This window comes from Pleurodeles waltl, chromosome 4_2, assembly GCF_031143425.1.
Source record: "Pleurodeles waltl isolate 20211129_DDA chromosome 4_2, aPleWal1.hap1.20221129, whole genome shotgun sequence".
Classification (NCBI taxonomy): Eukaryota; Metazoa; Chordata; class Amphibia; order Caudata; family Salamandridae; genus Pleurodeles; species Pleurodeles waltl.
In genome coordinates, this window is record NC_090443.1 from 745,475,105 (window position 1) to 745,493,910 (window position 18,806).

Below are 18,806 nucleotides of genomic sequence, written 5' to 3' on the forward strand. Positions count from 1 at the left end.
TGTCCCTGCAGTGTTCTCTCTGTGTTGTTGCAGGAGTGAGGTTGGGCCTTGGACTTTGTGATGTGGCCCTGTGGCCCACGGACATTGAGGACCGGGCAGTGTCCCTTGCATTGTAAATATGTATATACTTTTTGATTTGGAGGCACAAATTTCACTTATATATTTATCTTATTACAGCCTTTTTACACTATAGTAGTTGTCCTTGCATTATTCCTGACGATTACGGGGTGTATATATTATGTTACCGCATCTGGTTGTGTATGTGGTGTTGGGGGTGGGGATGTTGCGTGTTGCATGTGTGTGTCACTCTCTTTTTCCTCCCCCCTCCCCTGTGTGCTAGGCAGCTGTACTCACTGTGGTCGTCTTCTCCGGGGTTGTTGTTCGTAATGGAGCCGAAGGTAGAAGAGCATGGGGAAGAAATGCAACTCGGGCTCCATGGTGGCGTGGTTCTTCCTTGGGTGTCCAGAGGTGAGTTGTTTCCCTTCTGTGCAGTGTTTCCGCCAGGCTTTTGATGTTGTTGGTACTGCCCCAGAAAAGGTGGCGGATAGGTGTGTCATATTACTGTGGGCGGTACATTGTCTTCCGCCTGGCTGTTGGTGGTTACCGCCGTGGTGCCTGTTGATTTCACCCTGGTGGTCAGTTTGTTAAAGCGGCTGTCTGTCTGAGCGGTTTCTTCCGTGGTCATTATTTCATATTTATTACCGCCGGCCCGTTAGCAGTATTACCGCCGCTTTATCACCGACCGCCAGGGTTGTAATGAGGGCCTTTGTGTCTGATTGATGCCTTCCTATCACCTGCCAAAGGCCCACTGTTACCCATGCCAAGATGACTATGGGAACTTGTTTGAGAAGTACAAGGGCACCCAGGAGTTGCTATTCTAAGATTATGACAATGAGAGCCATTTACCACTTCTGTCCTAAGGGTTAACCTCACTATTAAGCCCAAAACTGGAACCAAATACACATCTTTTGCACTTGATCGTTAGGGTAGTTAAGTCGATCCAACAACAATTAATATGTTAATGGCCATATTCTAAAAAGAAAAGTACTTTACTTTCACACAGAACACAATACAAAACAGTATTCCAAGGTCACTCTGCAGGTCAATCAATCATGTCGTATTTGTAGAGCGCAGCTTTCTACTCGCAAGGTTATCCAGGTGCTCGCTGTGGATTTTACTGCGAAGAGCCAGGTCTTTAACCCCTTTCTGAAGTAGGTCAACAAGGGCAACGTGCATAGGTGTTCCAGGCTTTGGTGGTGAGATTGCGGAAGGAGAGTCCTCCGGTGTGGCAGTGGCATGCGCAAGGGATCTGTGTGAGGACAAGGTGTGTTGAGCGGAGATTCCTAGAGGGATGGTGGAAGTGTAGCTAGTGGTTCAGGTAGGCTGGTCCCTGGTCATGAAGGGCTTTGTAGGCATGGGTCAGGAACTTGAATTGGCATCTCTTCTGGACCGGGATTCAGTGGAGGTCTTTCAGGTGCTGAGAGATGTGGGTTCTCTTGGGTAGGTTGCGGATCAGTCAGGTTACATAGATATTGTAGTTATGGGCCATGATGCAGTTCGGAGAACAGCAACGGCTGTTCCTGAGGGACGTAGTTCAGGCAGTAAGTGTGCAAAGTGGACTTTGCGTCATGGGAGGATTTCTCAAAGGAAGTGACTTCCACCCTTGATGTGGTTGACACACCTTGCACTGGAGCTGGCTGAATTCAGTATCAATGAGGTAAGGTTTCCTTGCCCATCTGGAGCTCTAAATTGCAAAAAATCTTATCTGACCTATGGTGTAGTTGTGTAGCACTGTTGTGTGACTACATTGGTGGGGGCAACTAGTGTTGTCCTTTCCTCTGTGCCTGGCCCACTGTGCAGGGATTTATTCCTTTATGCCCAACTTGTGTGTGCCTTTCAAACTCAGTAAGGTGAACGTCAACAGCAGCAATAGCAGTGATAGAGCAGCTATACATGGATTGCACTGCCTGTGTTCCAGTGGGTCTTTCCTCCATAGACTTTAGGGACCAAGGTTCAATCTCCCACCAAAACAACCTAGGAGCCCATCCAGTGTTGCTGTAATGTATTCAGCATTGAGCATTATCCTTTCTGGTTACAGAGTATGCCTTCCTTTAAGGCACAGGCCAGTGAGATGTGACAGATTCTGTCCAGTTTCAGTAGCCCATCACCATAGTGGGCACTAGGTTCATTCCTCAGGATAGTCCACAGGTCACATTATTGAACTTCAGGAAGAAATCTCAATCACTGTCACTTCTCAGTACAGTTCACAATGCAATGATGTTCTGGTCACGGGGCCTCACCTGTTGTCATGAGTGGTGTAGGTCCACCCTGGGTTGCAGCAACCGTCCTAGCTCATTGCTGCCTCAGGACTGCATTGTCCTCCTCTCCTAGACAGCGTCTTCCTCGTGCCCCTCCTAAGCAGTTTGTCACTTTTTCCTTCAGGCAGGCTCCAAGGCACCTGTTCCTGGCAGGCTGTAGAACTTCCCAGGTTACTTACCCCAAACTAGGCAAACTGAATTGGCGTTGGAGAACCCAATACTGGAGACACGGTTTCTTGGTTGCCACTGATGTGGGATCCTGGATTCTAGTAGAAAAATCTTAGCATGTTGGATGTATGTTTCTGTGCTATCCTTATATTAAAGTTGCAGACATCATTTTGTATTTCAGCAGTCCGCTTTAGAACTGGTTTTTGTCAGTTCCTGCCTTTAGCTTATTCCTTCCAGATTGGTCCAGCCATAGTCTTTGTCTTTGTCTTCAGGTGTTAGCAGGGGGGGTGGAGTGTCCTGTCATGGGAAACCTAAAGCAAGGGCACAAAAGATGGAGAGGCTAGCCCAATTAACTATCTGTTAACCTGTGGGGATAGCCCTACCTGTGAACAAAGGGGCACAAAAGGGCAGTGAATTTCCGCTATGCTTCACATGAACCCTCTATCTCCTCTCCTTCACACCCAAAAGTATGACCTTCTACAAATGATCTCTGGAATGTCCTGGTTACTGTTTAATGTTTACTGGGTATTTAATGAAAGCTATTTGTCTGCAGCTCAAAGACTCTAACTACGAATACATTTGGTGTAAATAATTGTAAAGAAGAATGTTTCCCCAAATTTACACCGAATCTGAAACCAGAATAAGGTGGTCTGCTGAATTTCCCAGGACAATGGCTAAAGACAGCTTTTGAGCATAAGATGTTCCTAAAGTACTCTGCTAGTAATCACAGTTCAAAATTAAATTGTTTCAGAATTTTCACTTGCCCATCACATAGGCTTTCTATCCTTTAGCCTTCGCGTATCAGTAGTGTTATATGACATTGATCATATAATCCTTGGTCGCACAAAGCATTATATGGCCATAAAACATATAACTAAAGACAGCATTGATCACTGAGTTCTACAAACAGTAAAAGTGGTTCTAGTTCATCTCACATATTCTTTCTTCCCAGACAAGTCTTCCCTCTTTTGAAATTTCTGAATGCACCCTCTACAACGTCAATAGGCATATCTGCACACCTACTGTGCTTACACTCTAATGTGTATACTCAATCATGAAACCTCTACAATAACATTCAGGTACTACTCCACACTGTCATGGCTCTTGTATACAGGATTAATACTGTGAGAAGTCAGTCCTTAAGTGACATTTATACACTCATACTTACCTGTGTCGCCCATAATGGACATGAATAGATAGGTATTGGAACCAACTTAAGATCTTGTATATGCCTGTCATATCCTACTGTTTGGCACAGTAAAAATGCCATGGCAACCTGTTGCACAAATACCTATCACAGCAACTAATAGTCACAGCACAACTGTATCCTACCTACATTAATTGTCATAGCTACACTGGACATCCTTCATCCTATGGCTAACACACCCTTTCCATTCTAAATCAAACAGTACAGGAAATAAACTGCGGTCTTCTGGGCCCAGCATCTCAGGTCCTCCCACCGCTTCCTGCAGTGGGTGCACTCCAGGATATGGACCCCCAGGGTCCGCACTTCCTTGGCGATGGCTTTCCACAACCCTTTTTTTGATGGGTGCTGACCTGCATGGGAGACACAGAAGGAAAGGCACATTTATGTAGACCCAACAACCTACTACATTCATAGGCCTACAAACAGTTCACATATCAGCATCGTACACAACTTCACACTTGCACAACATTCCTAGCAGCCATATCCGAAGCTCCACGCTCCACTGGAATATCCTGCATACATATACTAACACACTTACATACTCATGTAGCAACAAAAATACCATAATGCAACCTACCTGCTGTTCTGGAGCCCCATAGACCTTTGTGAACAGGGTGAAGACCCCATCCACAAATTTCTGAAGTTCTTCCTTAGTGAAGGCGGGGGCCCTATCCCTTGTAACACCTGCCATTGGGGCTCCCAGGAACACAACACAGCAGCACACTCAGTGGAGGTCTTGATGACTGTAGAGTCAGGAGTCAAGTGAGACTGTAGGAAATGGTGGTCACGGCTGCAGCGGTCTGCACTGTCACCGCCGGTGCTAATCGTCATTGGTCCCTTTATGCTATAGACATTAGTGTAAACCAGTGAGGAGTTGCATGGCGGTTCTGACTGCCTACTGCCATGACAGCATACGCCGGCGGAATAAGCTCACCGACATCTGTCCCCTGCTTTCAGGACAGGCAGCAGCCATTTAGCACTGTTACTGTTACGAAAACATAATTTAAAAGAGTCGCTAAACATTTTCATCATACACGTGATACGTTAGGGTGTAGGACGATATACTATACAATCAGGCAGTGTAAACTTTGAGTGTGCACAGAATCAGAAAATGACAGATTGGAAAAAAACAAGCATATTGATGCTGACTGTACACTAGCAGTGACAGACAACCATCTTTCTGATATAATCCTTTGTAAAACCCAGATGTATGTGCAACAAACATAAGTATTATGACAGCTCTGCACTTTGAAGTCTGCTTTGAATGCAAAACATGGTAGCTGATGTGATGTTGATCCTCCATTTGTGACCATGTAGTAGGATGCATGAAGTGTAATCGTTGACACTTTTGTGCTGTGTGCCATGTGTAGAAACCGACCACTGTGGAGAGTGAGGCATGCACCTGTGCACCAGCCCCTGGTTGACTTAGCAACGATGGAAGAACACCACATCATCTCCACTAATTGACTTAACCGTGCTACAATCAGGGAGCTATGTATCCAGTTGGAGTGTAATCTGCTGCCAGCCATTCGACAACCTACAGGCATTCCTCCAACTGTGCAGGTGCTATCCGTCCTCCACATCTTGGCCACTGGCTCATTCCAGGGGATAGTGGGAATGGCAACAGGCATGTCTCAACCAGTGTTCAGCAATGTGTTGAGGAATGTCTTGTCTGCCTTAGTAAAACATATGGAAAGCTACATTCAATTTTCCCATACTGTAGATTTGGCCAGTGTGAATGCTGGATTCTATGCAATGGGACATAACCCTCATGTGATTGGGCCACTGATGGCACCCACATTGCATTAATACCACCCAGGGCTGATGAGCAAGTGTACAGAAATCTTAAGAGCTTTCACTCCATTAGTGTGCAGATGGTCTGCTTAGCAGACCAGTACTTCTCCCATGTGACTGCAAAGTTTCCTGGGTTTGTACATGATTCGTACACCCTCAGGAATAGCAGTGTCCCACGGTTGATGGCGCTTCTACAAAGAGTGAGGGCCTACCTCATCAGTGAGTATGATGAGTGTATGTGAAATTACTGTTACCCCAGCCTTCCTACTCAGTCTGTTTGTAACATGGTGGATTGTAAATGTTAGTTTACTCTATCCACAGGTGATTCAGGTTATCCCAATCTCTCCTGGCTACTGACACCGGTGAATAATCCAAGGGCCAGGGCTGAAGAACTGTACAGTGAAGTTCATGGGAGGACAAGAAGGGTGATCAAAAGGACATTCTGGCCCTCATTACGACCTTGGCGGTCGGTGATAAAGTGGCGTTAATACCGTCAACAGGCTGGCGGTAACTACCGCTAAATTATGACCATGGTGGAAAGATCTCCGAAAGACAGCCAATGTACCACACCGACCGCCAGAGCGGAAACAGCAGCCACTACGGCGGTAGCCGCCTACAGCCAGGCGGAAATGAAAGTTTTGCCCACCATATTACAACAACACAATCCGCCACCTTTTCCGGGGCGGTACCAATGACATCCAAAGACTGGCGGAAACAGACCTCAGAAGTGAAAGGACTCCCCTTTGGAGACACAGGGAAAAACCAGGCCGCCATGGAACCCGAACTGCATGTATTTTAGATGATATTCTACTTTCTGCTCCACCATGAACACCAACGCCGGCAAAGACGATGACGGTGAGTTGAGCCTTCTAGCACACAAGGGAGAGGGGGAGGAAAACGACAGTGACACACACACACACCATACACACCCCTGACACACACACCATACACACACACCATACACACAACCAGCTGCCCAAGAAAACAAGTTAATCCCCCTATATCTGCTGAATAATGCAAGGACAAAAGTAATTTACCAAAGTGAATGTAATAAGATCAGCACAGTATAAATAATAATTTAGGAAATGTAACAGATATATACAAATGTACAGAACAAGGGACACAGCCCAGTCCTCATTTTGCGTGGGCCACATGGCCACAGGCCAAAGTCCAAGGCCCCACTTGTCACATGCATCAACACAGAGAGAACACTTCAGGGGTATCAGTTGGAAAATAGGCAGGTACTTCAGGGGACGGGGGGGCACCTCAGCTGGGAGCTGAAACAAGACCACTGGTTCTGGAGAGGGCAACATGCCCTGTGCTTGGTCCTGGGGAGCGATGGCCACAGTCTTTCGAGTGGGTGACTTGCCCACTGGTTCTGGAGGGGGCAACATGCCCTGTGCTTGGTCCTGGGGAGTGGTGGGCCACAGTCTCTCGGTGGTGCTGCTGGTGGTGGGAGGCTCCTGCACATCCCCTGCACCCTAGGACGGATGCACTGTGGTGGTGCTGCTGGTGGTAGGAGACTCCTGCACATCCCCTGAACCCTCGCATGGATGCACTGTGGTGGTGCTGCTGGTGGTGGGAGGCTCCTGCACATCCCCTGCACCTTTGGGTGGATGCACAACCATGCTTGGTGGTGGGGGCTCTGTCACAGCTGCTGGCCCAGGCTCCTTGCCTTTCCTGCCTGCTGGTGCTGGATCCTTGCCCTTCTTGCCTGCTGGTGCAGGCTCCTTGGCCTTCCTGCCTGCTGGTGCAGGCTCTTTGGCCTTCCTGCCAGCTGGTAAAGGCTCCTTGGCCTTTCGGGTGGCAGGTGCAGGCTCCTTGCCCTTCTAACCTGCTGGTGCAGGCTCTTTCCCCTTTAGGCTGGCTGGTGCAGGCTCCTTCCCCTTTAGTTAATGTGGCCTGGATTCCTTTCCACCACGAGTGGGTGCCGTTGGAACTGGGCCCGTGGACTGTGTGGCTGAGGTGCTTGGCTGGGTTCGTGATACCCTGGCCATATATGCAGGACAGGGGGGAGGGGTAGGGAAGAGGTCAATGGTGGATAGGAACCGTTTTTTAGGGACACTGGGGCAGGAAGAGGGAGAAGGAATGGGAGTGGAGGATGAGGGAGTGTTTGTTGGAGGTGTCTGTCTGCTGGATTTGGGTGCGTGGGCTGTATGCTGTTGTGAGGTGGATGGCTGTTGGGTGTCTGAGTGCTTGCGTTTGTGTACTTTAGGAGGGGGCACAACCACAGTGGCAGAGGATACGGGACATGTGCATGTATGTTGTGAAGGTGTCTGCCATTGAGGTGTGTGTTCTTCTTGGTGTGGTGATGATGCTGGTAGTGGATGATTATGTAGTGCATGCAGGTGTGAGTGTGGATGTAACTTGGTGGAAGGTGGCGGAGGAGGAAGAAGGGGAGACAGTGGAAATTGTGGATGTTGTTGCGTCTGCAACTGGATGGTGTTTGTGTGAGTGCCTGTGAGATGAAGTGTGGTGCTTGTGTTTGCCTGTGACACTCTTGGGTGTTGTCTTGTGTGCATGCTCATCTGTATGTGTGCCTGGGATGGGTTGGGGTTGAGGAGAATGGGACTGGGGAGTGGAAGTTGGAGGGGGGACGGTAGAAACAGGGACAGTGGCTGCCATCAGAGAGGAGGCCAGAGACTGAATTGATCTCTTTTGGGCCACCAATCCATTGTGAATGCCCTCCAGGAATGCATTAGATTGTTGCATCTGGGCTGCCAGCCCCTGGATGGCATTCACAATGGTTGATTGCCCTACACAGATGGATCTCAGGAGGTCAATAGCCTCCTCACTCAGTGCAGCAGGCCTTACTGGGGCAGGGCCTGAGGGGCCTGGGGTGAAGGAGATGCCCATCCTCCTGGTCAAGCGGGCACGGGCAACTCAATGAGGGCTGCTGGGAGGGTGGTGCTGGTACGGGGGTGGCGGATGTACCTGTAGTTGGGGTGGTCACAGAATTGTCCGCCACCATCAGGGAGCTTCCATCAGTGGAGGTATCTCTGTCTGAAGTGTCCACACCAGTCTCCGATGTGTTGCTCCCCTGGCCCTCCGTCCCACTGGTGCCCTCACCGTCGGTGGACTCAGCCTCCTGGGTACTGTGGGATGCAGCTCCCTCCATCACCGGTGCCTCTGCTCCTCCGCCAGATGATGCTAATGCACAAAAGGACAAGATGACAAAACATGAGAGGGGGAGAGAGAGGCAAAGGATACACTGGGTCAGTGGCTGAACCAACACCACCATTGGCGTACACAGCACCCTCACACACAGTGTAGGAGGCTGGACTGGCTTGTAGTGAGTACCAAGGGGTACTTGCACCTTGCACCAGGCCCAGTTATCCCTTATTAGTGTATAGGGTGTCTAGCAGCTTAGGCTGATAGATAATGGTAGCTTAGCAGAGCAGCTTAGGCTGAACTAGGAGACGTGTGAAGCTACTACAGTACCACTTAGTGTCATATGCACAATATCATAAGAAAACACAATACACAGTTATACTAAAAATAAAGGTACTTTATTTTTATGACAATATGCCAAAGTATCTTAGAGTGTACCCTCAGTGAGAGGATAGGAAATATACACAAGATATATATACACAATAGCAAAAATATGCAGTATAGTCTTAGAAAACAGTGCAAACAATGTATAGTTACAATAGGATGCAATGGGGAAACATAGGGATAGGGGCAACACAAACCATATACTCCAAAAGTGGAATGCGAACCACGAATGGACCCCAAACCTATGTGACCTTGTAGAGGGTCGCTGGGACTATTAGAAAATAGTGAGAGTTAGAAAAATAACCCTCCCCAAGACCCTGAAAAGTGAGTGCAAAGTGCACTAAAGTTCCCCTAAGGACAAAGTAGTCGTGTTAGAGGAATAATGCAGGAAAGACACAAACCAGCAATGCAACAACTGTGGATTTCCAATCTAGGGTACCTGGGGAACAAGGGGACCAAGTCCAAAAGTCACAAGCAAGTCGGAGATGGGCAGATGCCCAGGAAATGCCAGCTGTGGGTGCAAAGAAGCTTCGACTGGACAGAAGAAGCTGAGGTTTCTGCAGGAACGAAAAGGGCTAGAGACTTCCCCTTTGGTGGACGGATCCCTCTCGCCTTGGAGAGTCGTGCAGAAGTGTTTTCCCGCCGGAAGGACGCCAACAAGCCTTGCTAGTCGCAAATCGTGCGTTTGGCGTTTTTGGACGCTGCTGGGGCCCAGGAGGGACCAGGAGGTCGCAAATTGGACCTGAAGAGAGAGGGGACGTCGAGCAAGACAAAGAGCCCTCACTGAAGCAGGTAGCACCCGGAGAAGTGCCAGAAACAGGCACTACGAGGATGCGTGAAACGGTGCTCGCCGAAGTTGCACAAAGGAGTCCCACGTCGCCGGAGACCAACTTAGAAAGTCGTGCAATGCAGGTTAGAGTGCCGTGGACCCAGGCTTGGCTGTGCACAAAGGATTTCCGCCAGAAGTGCACAGGGGCCGGAGTAGCTGCAAAGTCGCGGTTCCCAGCAATGCAGCCCAGCGAGGTGAGGCAAGGACTTACCTCCACCAAACTTGGGCTGAAGAGTCACTGGACTGTGGGGGTCACTTGGACAGAGTCGCTGGATTCGAGGGACCTCGCTCGTCGTGCTGAGAGGAGACCCAAGGGACCGGTAATGCAGCTTTTTGGTGCCTGCGGTTGCAGGGGGAAGATTCCGTCGACCCACGGGAGATTTCTTCGGAGCTTCTGGTGCAGAGAGGAGGCAGGCTGCCCCCACAGCATGCACAAGCAGGAAAACAGTCGAGAAGGCGGCAGGATCAGCGTTACAGAGTTGCAGTAGTCGTCTTTGCTACTATGTTGCAGGTTTGCAGGCTTCCAGCGCGGTCAGCGGTCGTTTCCTTATCAGAAGGTGAAGAGAGAGATGCAGAGGAACTCGGATGAGCTCTTGCATTCGTTATCTGAAGTTTCCCCAGAGACAGAGACCCTAAATAGCCAGAAAAGAGGGTTTGGCTACCTAGGAGAGAGGATAGGCTACTAACACCTGAAGGAGCCTATCACAAGGAGTCTCTGACGTCACCTGGTGGCACTGGCCACTCAGAGCAGTCCAGTGTGCCAGCAGCACCTCTGTTTCCAAGATGGCAGAGGTCTGGAGCACACTGGAGGAGCTCTGGACACCTCCCAGGGGAGGTGCAGGTCAGGGGAGTGGTCACTCCCCTTCCCTTTGTCCAGTTTCGCGCCAGAGCAGGGGCTAAGGGGTCCCTGAACCGGTGTAGACTGGCTTATGCAGAATTGGGCACCTCTGTGCCCAACAAAGCATTTCCAGAGGCTGGGGGAGGCTACTCCTCCCCTGCCTTCACACCATTTTCCAAAGGGAGAGGGTGTCACACCCTCTCTCAGAGGAAGTTCTTTGTTCTGCCATCCTGGGCCAGGCCTGGCTGGACCCCAGGAGGGCAGATTCCTGTCTGAGGGGTTGGCAGCAGCAGCAGCTGCAGTGAAACCCCAGGAAGGGCAGTTTGGCAGTACCAGGGTCTGTGCTACAGACCACTGGGATCATGGGATTGTGCCAACTATGCCAGGATGGCATAGAGGGGGCAATTCCATGATCATAGACATGTTACATGGCCATATTCGGAGTTACCATTGTGAAGCCACATATAGGTAGTGACCTATATGTAGTGCACGCGTGTAATGGTGTCCCCGCACTCACAAAGTTCAGGGAATTGGCTCTGAACAATGTGGGGGCACCTTGGCTAGTGCCAGGGTGCCTTCACACTAAGTAACTTTGCACCTAACCTTTACCAGGTAAAGGTTAGACATATAGGTGACTTATAAGTTACTTAAGTGCAGTGTAAAATGGCTGTGAAATAACGTGGACGTTATTTCACTCAGGCTGCAGTGGCAGGCCGGTGTAAGAATTGTCAGAGCTCCCTATGGGTGGCAAAAGAAATGCTGCAGCCCATAGGGATCTCCTGGAACCCCAATACCCTGGGTACCTCAGTACCATATACTAGGGAATTATAAGGGTGTTCCAGTAAGCCAATGTAAATTGGTAAAAATGGTCACTAGCCTGTCAGTGACAATTTGGAAAGAAATGAGAGAGCATAACCACTGAGGTTCTGGTTAGCAGAGCCTCAGTGAGACAGTTAGGCACCACACAGGGAACATATACATGCACACCTATGAGCACTGGGGCCCTGTGTGACAGGGTCCCAGTGACACATACATATAGGCCACAAACCTATGAGCACTGGGGTCCTGACCAGCAGGATCCCAGTGACACATAACAAACATACTGAAAACATAGTGTTTTCACTATGAGCACTGAGGCCTGGCTATCAGGATCCCAGTGAGACAGTGAAAACAGTGACAAACACCCTGACATACACTCACAAACAGGCCAAAAGTGGGGGTAACAAGGCTAGAAAGAGGCTACCTTCTCACACACAGGAAACAGGCCTACGCACTACGAATTGGACTACCTGTGATATTGCTAGCCACCAAGGCATGGGGAGGGGCACACACCGGCAAATGCAGCACACATGGGACCCACGCAGCCCTGACCAGTAGTGGATGCCTAAGAGCTAGGTAGCAGGATTATCCCTTCAGAACTCTAGCTACCAGGGGACCTACGCTGCAGTGTCAGGACTGGCCTAGTGGCACCCACTAACACACATCCACCACCCGGATACCACCCTACAATGCATAAGTTGTAATCCTGGGCACTGTACTCACCCCCTTGTGGCTGCTGTGATCCCCACAAGCGCCAATCCAGCTCTGGATAGGCCACAGCCAGTATGCGGGCCATCAGGGGGGTCAAGGTTCAACAGGCACCCCTTCCACGTTGGGAGGCCATCCCCAGCTGGGCCTCTGCCGTCTTCCGTGCCCCGCATCTCAGGTCCTCCCACCGTTTGTGATTGTGGGTGCTCCGCCTGCCATAGACCCCCAGGGTCCGCACCTCCTTGGTGATGGTACGCCATACACCCTTCTTTTGATCGGTGCTGACCTGCAGAGGCAATACACACAAGGAAATACCATTAGACAACGAGTCCAGCCTGTTACACATATGGCCCACCATACCCATTTCCATCACCATTGGCACACACATAGCCCAGCACACAACGTGTACGCCGCCAAGAGGACATCCACCCACCCTCCTTACACAAAGCCTTCACACACACCACTCCATGCATCCTTCCCACATACATTGTGCCGACAGTATACTCACCTGTTGGTCTGGAGGCCCATACAGCAGTCCGTACTGGGGTAGGACCCCATCCACCAGTCTCTCCAAGGCTGGGGCTCTTTCCCCGGTCACACGGGCCATGGTAGGTTCCAGGCACAGGTCACAGCAGCACATGCAGTGTAGGCCCTCTCCTATGGAAGGTCAGGTAGCAAGTGAGGAATATGATAGAAAATGGCAGTTGTGTCCGCAGCGGTGCATACCGTCACTGCCGGCGTAGTTCACCATTGGCCACTGTACCCCATAGTGCCCAATGTTAATCAATGAGGAGTTGCACGGCGGTTCCCGACCGCCTCCCACAATGGCGCACTACATCAATGGAATAACCTCATTTCCACCTGTCCCTCCACACAGGAAAGGCGGCGCCATTTCAGGGGTGTGGGGGCAGGCCTCCGGAATAATGCTGCATCACAAGAGATATTTACACATACTGGACAAATCACACTGACCCTTTACTTGTTTACAGATTGCAAACTACTGTTGTAGCTCCATTGTTCAGGCTGTGACCGGCTCCTCACTCTTTTGTCCCTTAGATTCCTACCGCTGCGGAGGAATTGGAGATGGAGACATACCCCCGTGTACAGACCCCTGGTGGACTTGGCAACACTGGAGGACAGGCACATTATCCTCACCTGTAGACTTGACAGGGCCACAATCACAGCGCGTTGTGCCCAATTGGAGCCTGACCTGATATCTGATATCCGTCATCCTGGGATCCCGTCTCTTGTGCAAGTGCTATCAGTACTCCATTTCCTGGCAACTGGTTCTTTCCAAGTGACAGTGGGCTTGGCAGCAGGAATGTCACAGACAATGTTCTCAAAAATGCTGACAAGAGTGTTGTCTACCCTGATAAAACACATGTGCAGCTACATTGTTTTCCCCCAGGTTGAGGATTTAGCCACAGTGAAGGCTGAGTTTCATGCAATGGGACATATCCCCAACATAATTGGGGCGATTGATGGAACACATATTGCATTTAAAACCCCCTTCGCCCCCAGCAGAATGAACAGGTTTTCAGGAATAGTAAGAGTTTCCACTCCATGAATGTTCAGATGGTGTACTTGGCGGACCAGTGAGTCTCCCAAGTCAATGCTAATTATCCTGGGTCGGTGCTTGATGCCTTTGTCCTGAGGAATAGCAGCATTCCAAATGTGATGGCCCAACTACAGAGGCACAGGGTGTGGCTAATAGGTTAGCCCTGGCTCCCACCCAGCATATGTGGGTGTATGGGTATGGTGTGGGCCATATCGGATAGTGTGTGGCTAAATGTTGTCCCTCAATATTTTCAGGTGACTCAGGTTACCCAAACCTATCATGGCTGCTGACCCCTGTGAGTAATGCCAGGACAAGCGCAGAAGAACGTTGTAATGAGGTACATAGGCAAGCCCGTCTGCGCCCGTCCGTGCCTGGACCAAGCCCAGCGCCAGTCCCCCTGGCCCGTGGGGCCCCTGCACCACCAGACGCTGCTACACTGCCAGTGACCTCCACGCCCTCAATCCAGGACGCTCCTCCACCTGCTCCCTGTCCACCCCGATGAACACCTAGGGGCCCTTCTCCTGACGAGCCTGCTACTTCACCTGCTCCCTAAAGCACCACGACAGACCTGCCAATAACCACCTCAGCTGCATTCTACTCAACACTCGCTCCGTCCACAAACATGCAATCGAACTCTGGGACCTACTGACCTCAACATCACCGGACATCGCCTTCCTCACGGAAACCTGGACAAACTCGGCCTCGGAACCCGACATAGCCATAGCCATCCCAGAAGGCTACAAAATCACCAGAAGACACCGTACCAACAAACCCGGAGGAGGAATCGCCATAGTCCACAAAAACACCATCAAAGTCGCGACCAGCCCCCACGACACCCTCAACCTTGCCGAGCACCTCCACTTCAAAATCCACTTCAACACCAACACTACCCTCAAAGGAACACTGATCTACAGACCCCCGGGCCCCTGACCTCAATTCTGCGACGCCATCGCCAGCATCGTCAGCACCCAGGCCCTCGCCTCAACAGACTACATCCTCCTCGGCGACCTGAACTTCTACCTAGTAAACAACAACGACATCAACACCACCAACCTGCTCGCCAACCTCGGCCTCAAACAACTCGTCACATCGCCCACTCACACAGCAGGCCACACACTCGACCCCATCTTCTCAGCCAGCAGCCACGTCGCCTTCAAGCACACAACCCAACTCAGCTGGACAGACCACCGCTGCATCCACTTCTCCTACCAGAAACCTGTCACTCACCATCATCGCACACAACCCCCCCGAGGCTACTGGAGAAAAATCTCAACAGAACAACTGCTCTCCACCCTCGCCCAGGCCCTGCCCCCTGAGGCCCCAGACTCCGACACAGCCGCCACCAACCTGCATTGGTGGATAGACGACTGCGCCAACATCCTCGCGCTGCTCAAAAAACCCTCAGACACCCTCCACAGCACCAAGGCCAGCTGGTTCACCCCCGACCTACAGGATTCCAAAAGGGAATGCCGCAGAATGGAGAGAACCTGGTGCCTTGAACTTACCGAATCCAACCACATCGCACTCAAGACTGCCACCCGCAACCATCACCAGCTGATCCGCAACACCAATAGAACCTACTTCAAAAGCCGCATAGACACCAATGCTCACAACAGCAAAGAGCTCTTCGGCATCATCAAAGAGCTCTCCAACCCCAGGACCTGCACCAACAAACCCCTGCCATCACAGGAGTTTTGCAACTCCCTCACCTCCCATTTCCGTCGAAAGATAGAAGACATCCACAACAGCTTCAACCCCCAGACGCACCAGCAGACCACAGACGGCCACAAACCCAACGCCACAAGCAACACCAACCTCCTTCACGCCTGGACCCTTGTCAACAAAGAAGACACCACCAACACCATGACCTCCATCCACTCCGGCTCCCCATCAGACCCTTGCCCACACCATATCTTCAATAAAGCCAGCAACATCATCGCTCCACACCTCTGCGACATAATCAACAGCTCCTTCGAGTCAGCCATCTTCCCGGAAAGCTGGAAACACGCAGATGTCAACGCCCTGCTGAAAAAATCCAAGATGGACCCAGACGATCCCAAGAATTACCGGCCGATCTCCCTACTCCCCTTCCCAGCAAAGGTCATCGAAAAGATCGTGAACAGCCAACTCTCCCACTTCCTGGAAGACAACATGGCGCTCAACACCTCCCAATCCGGATTCCGCAAGAACCACAGCACTAAGACCGTTCTCATTGCTGCCACGGATTACATTAGGACCATGCTCGACGAAGGAGAAACCGCGGCACTCATCCTCCTAGACCTCTCCACAGCTTTCAACACTATGTCATCACACCCTCCGCACATGCCTCCACAACGTCGGAATCCGCGACAAGGCTCTCGACTGGATCTCATCATTCCTCACCGGCAGAACCCAGAGAATCCGCCTCCCTCTGTTCCTGTCCGAAGCCTCCAAGATCATCTGTGGCGTCCCCCAAGGATCCTCCTTCAGCCCAACGCTTTTCAACGTTTACATGGCCCCACTCACCAACATCTCACGAACCCATCACATTAACTTAGTATCCTACTCAGACGACACCCAGCTAATCCTCTCCCTCATGAAAGACCCTACAACTGCAAAAAACAACCTCCACAATGGACTTCACACCATTGCTGGCTGGATGGAATCAAGCCGCCTCAAGTTAAACACAGACAAGACAGAGATCCTCATCTTCGGCACCAACCCCTCAGCATGGAATGACTCCTGGTGGCCCACCTCCCTAGGAACCGCACCCTCGCCCACCACCCACGCATGCAACCTAGGATTCATCCTGGACTCTACTCTCAGCATGACTCAGCAGGTCAACCCAATCTCTTCTTCCTGCTATAACACTCTTTGCATGCTCCACAAGATCTTCAAGTGGATCCCCGTCGAAACCAGGAAAACTGTCACCCACGCCCTGGTCAGCAGCCGAATGGACTACGGTAATGCACTATACGCAGGAACAACAGCCAAACTCCAAACAAAGCTGCAAAGAATCCAGAACGCATCCGCCCGCCTCATTCTCGACGTTCCATGCCGCAACCACATCTCACCCCGCCTCAAATACATACACTGGCTACCCGTATCGAAGAGGATCACCTTCAAACTCCTCACCCACGCACACAAAGCCCTCCACAACACAGGTCCAGCCTACCTCAACGACAGACTTACCTTCCACACTCCCACCCGACAACTCCGCTCCGCCAGCCTCGCCCTCGCCTCCGTCCCCCGCATCCGCTGCACCACTGCCGGAGGAAGATCCTTTTCTCACCTCGCTGCCAAGACCTGGAACTCCCTACCGCTCCACCTGCGCCAGACCCAGGACCTCCTGACATTCAGGAAACGCCTCAAGACATGGCTCTTCGACCAGCAACTACCCCCCCCCCCCACCAGTGCCTTGAGACGCTGACGGGTGAGTAGCACGCTTTATAAATCTCTTGATTGGCGAACCAGAAGGATCACTGAAAGGACCTTTGGCCTCCTGAAGGCCAGGTTCTGGTGCCTCCATCTAACAGGTGGATCCCTGTTCTACTCACCCAAGAAGGTCTGCCAAATAGTAGTGGCATGCTGCATGTTGCATAACCTGGCCCTCAGTGAGGAGGATGAGGACAACAGAACATCTGTGATCCGTCAATACTTCCAATGACACACAGGTCGGACAGTGTAACTTTACATTTCAATGACTTTGGTTGTAATCTGTGTGACAATGGCATGCTGATATTTCCAACTTCTATGCCCACTTACTGTTCCCTCAGGCAATTCATTTTGCAGATGTTGGTGACCTGACATATACTCCTCGTGTGATCACTACAGCCAGCTACAGGTCATTAATCTATGCTCATTCTTTGTACAGTTAATTTGCAATGTTTGCACCTGTTTCAATGAATACATATTTGATGTACATGACATACTCAAAATGATTTTTTTTCCAAAGGGTGTTTATTGAAGTGCTAACTCATAGGAGGAAAGTGCAATGGGATAGAGTAATGATGGAGGAAAGTCCAGGGTATTGTTCCAGTCTGTTTGTAGCACAGGTGCAGTGTCCATGGGGACTAGGAAAGGGAGCACTGGCAGTTCAAGGTGGACAGGGTGACTGAGTGGGACAAAAGGGTGACAATCAGGAGAGTCTCATTTCCTGGCAGGAATCTTGGCAAGTGTCTCTGGCTTCTGTCTGGATCGCAGGGAACGTTTGCGGGGTGGTTCACCTTCTGCAGGGGGAGGGGTGCTGGTGGCCTGTGAGTCCTGTGGCGGGGCCTCCTGGCCACTAGCGGCAGCAGAGGTGGAAGGCTGTTCAGATGTCTGGCTAGTGGCAGGGGCCCGCTGGTGTGAGACTGCCTCCCTCATAATATTGGCCGTGTCTGCCAGCACCCATGCTATGGAGATCAGGGTGTTGTTGATGGCCTGCAAGTCCTCCCTGATCCCCTGGTACTGTCCCTCCTGCAGCTGCCTGTTCTCCATGATCTTGCCCATCGTGTCCTGGGAATGTTGATAGGCTCCCAGGATCTCAGCGAGTGCCTCCTGGAAAGTCGGTTCCCTGGGCCTGTCCTCCCCCTGGTGCACAGCAGTCCTCCCAGTGTCCCTGGTAGCCTGTGCCTCTGTCTCCTGAACTGTGTGCCCACCGACCCCAGGTCCCTGATTGTCTTGTGTGCAAGGTGTGGCCTGGGGTCCCTGTAGAGGTGGACACACTGCTGATTGACGTGTCCTGGGGACAGAGGTGTGGGTATGCTGGGTGGGTGCTGTGGTGGTGTTTCCTGATCGGGAGGCTCTGTGGTGGTGTGTAACTGGGCCTGGGTAGCCAGCTGTCCAGTGGTCCCTGATGGGCCAGGTACGTCATCCAGATCCTGAAGACCAGCGTTGCTGTGGGCCTCTTCAGTAGGGGGACTGGCTAGTGCTGGCTGGGGTACCTGTGGAGATGTAAATGATGTGTTATGGTTTATGTGCCTGACATATTGTACATCCGTTGCTTCCCCTCTATGGTTGGATTTGCCCTGCCAGCTTTCACTTGTGTATGTTAGTGTATGGTGGGATTGTTAGTTCTCTATGGTGTGCATGCTTTAGTGATGAGTGTCCAT

The 18,806-nt window shown here is 51.1% G+C and overlaps 1 protein-coding gene across 2 annotated transcripts in view; it reads left to right on the forward strand.

The window, feature by feature from the left end:
* Nucleotides 1–18,806, forward strand: part of HENMT1 (HEN methyltransferase 1) — a 436,221-nt gene that overhangs the window by 396,745 nt on the left and 20,670 nt on the right. The gene's annotated exons all lie outside the window — the stretch shown is intronic.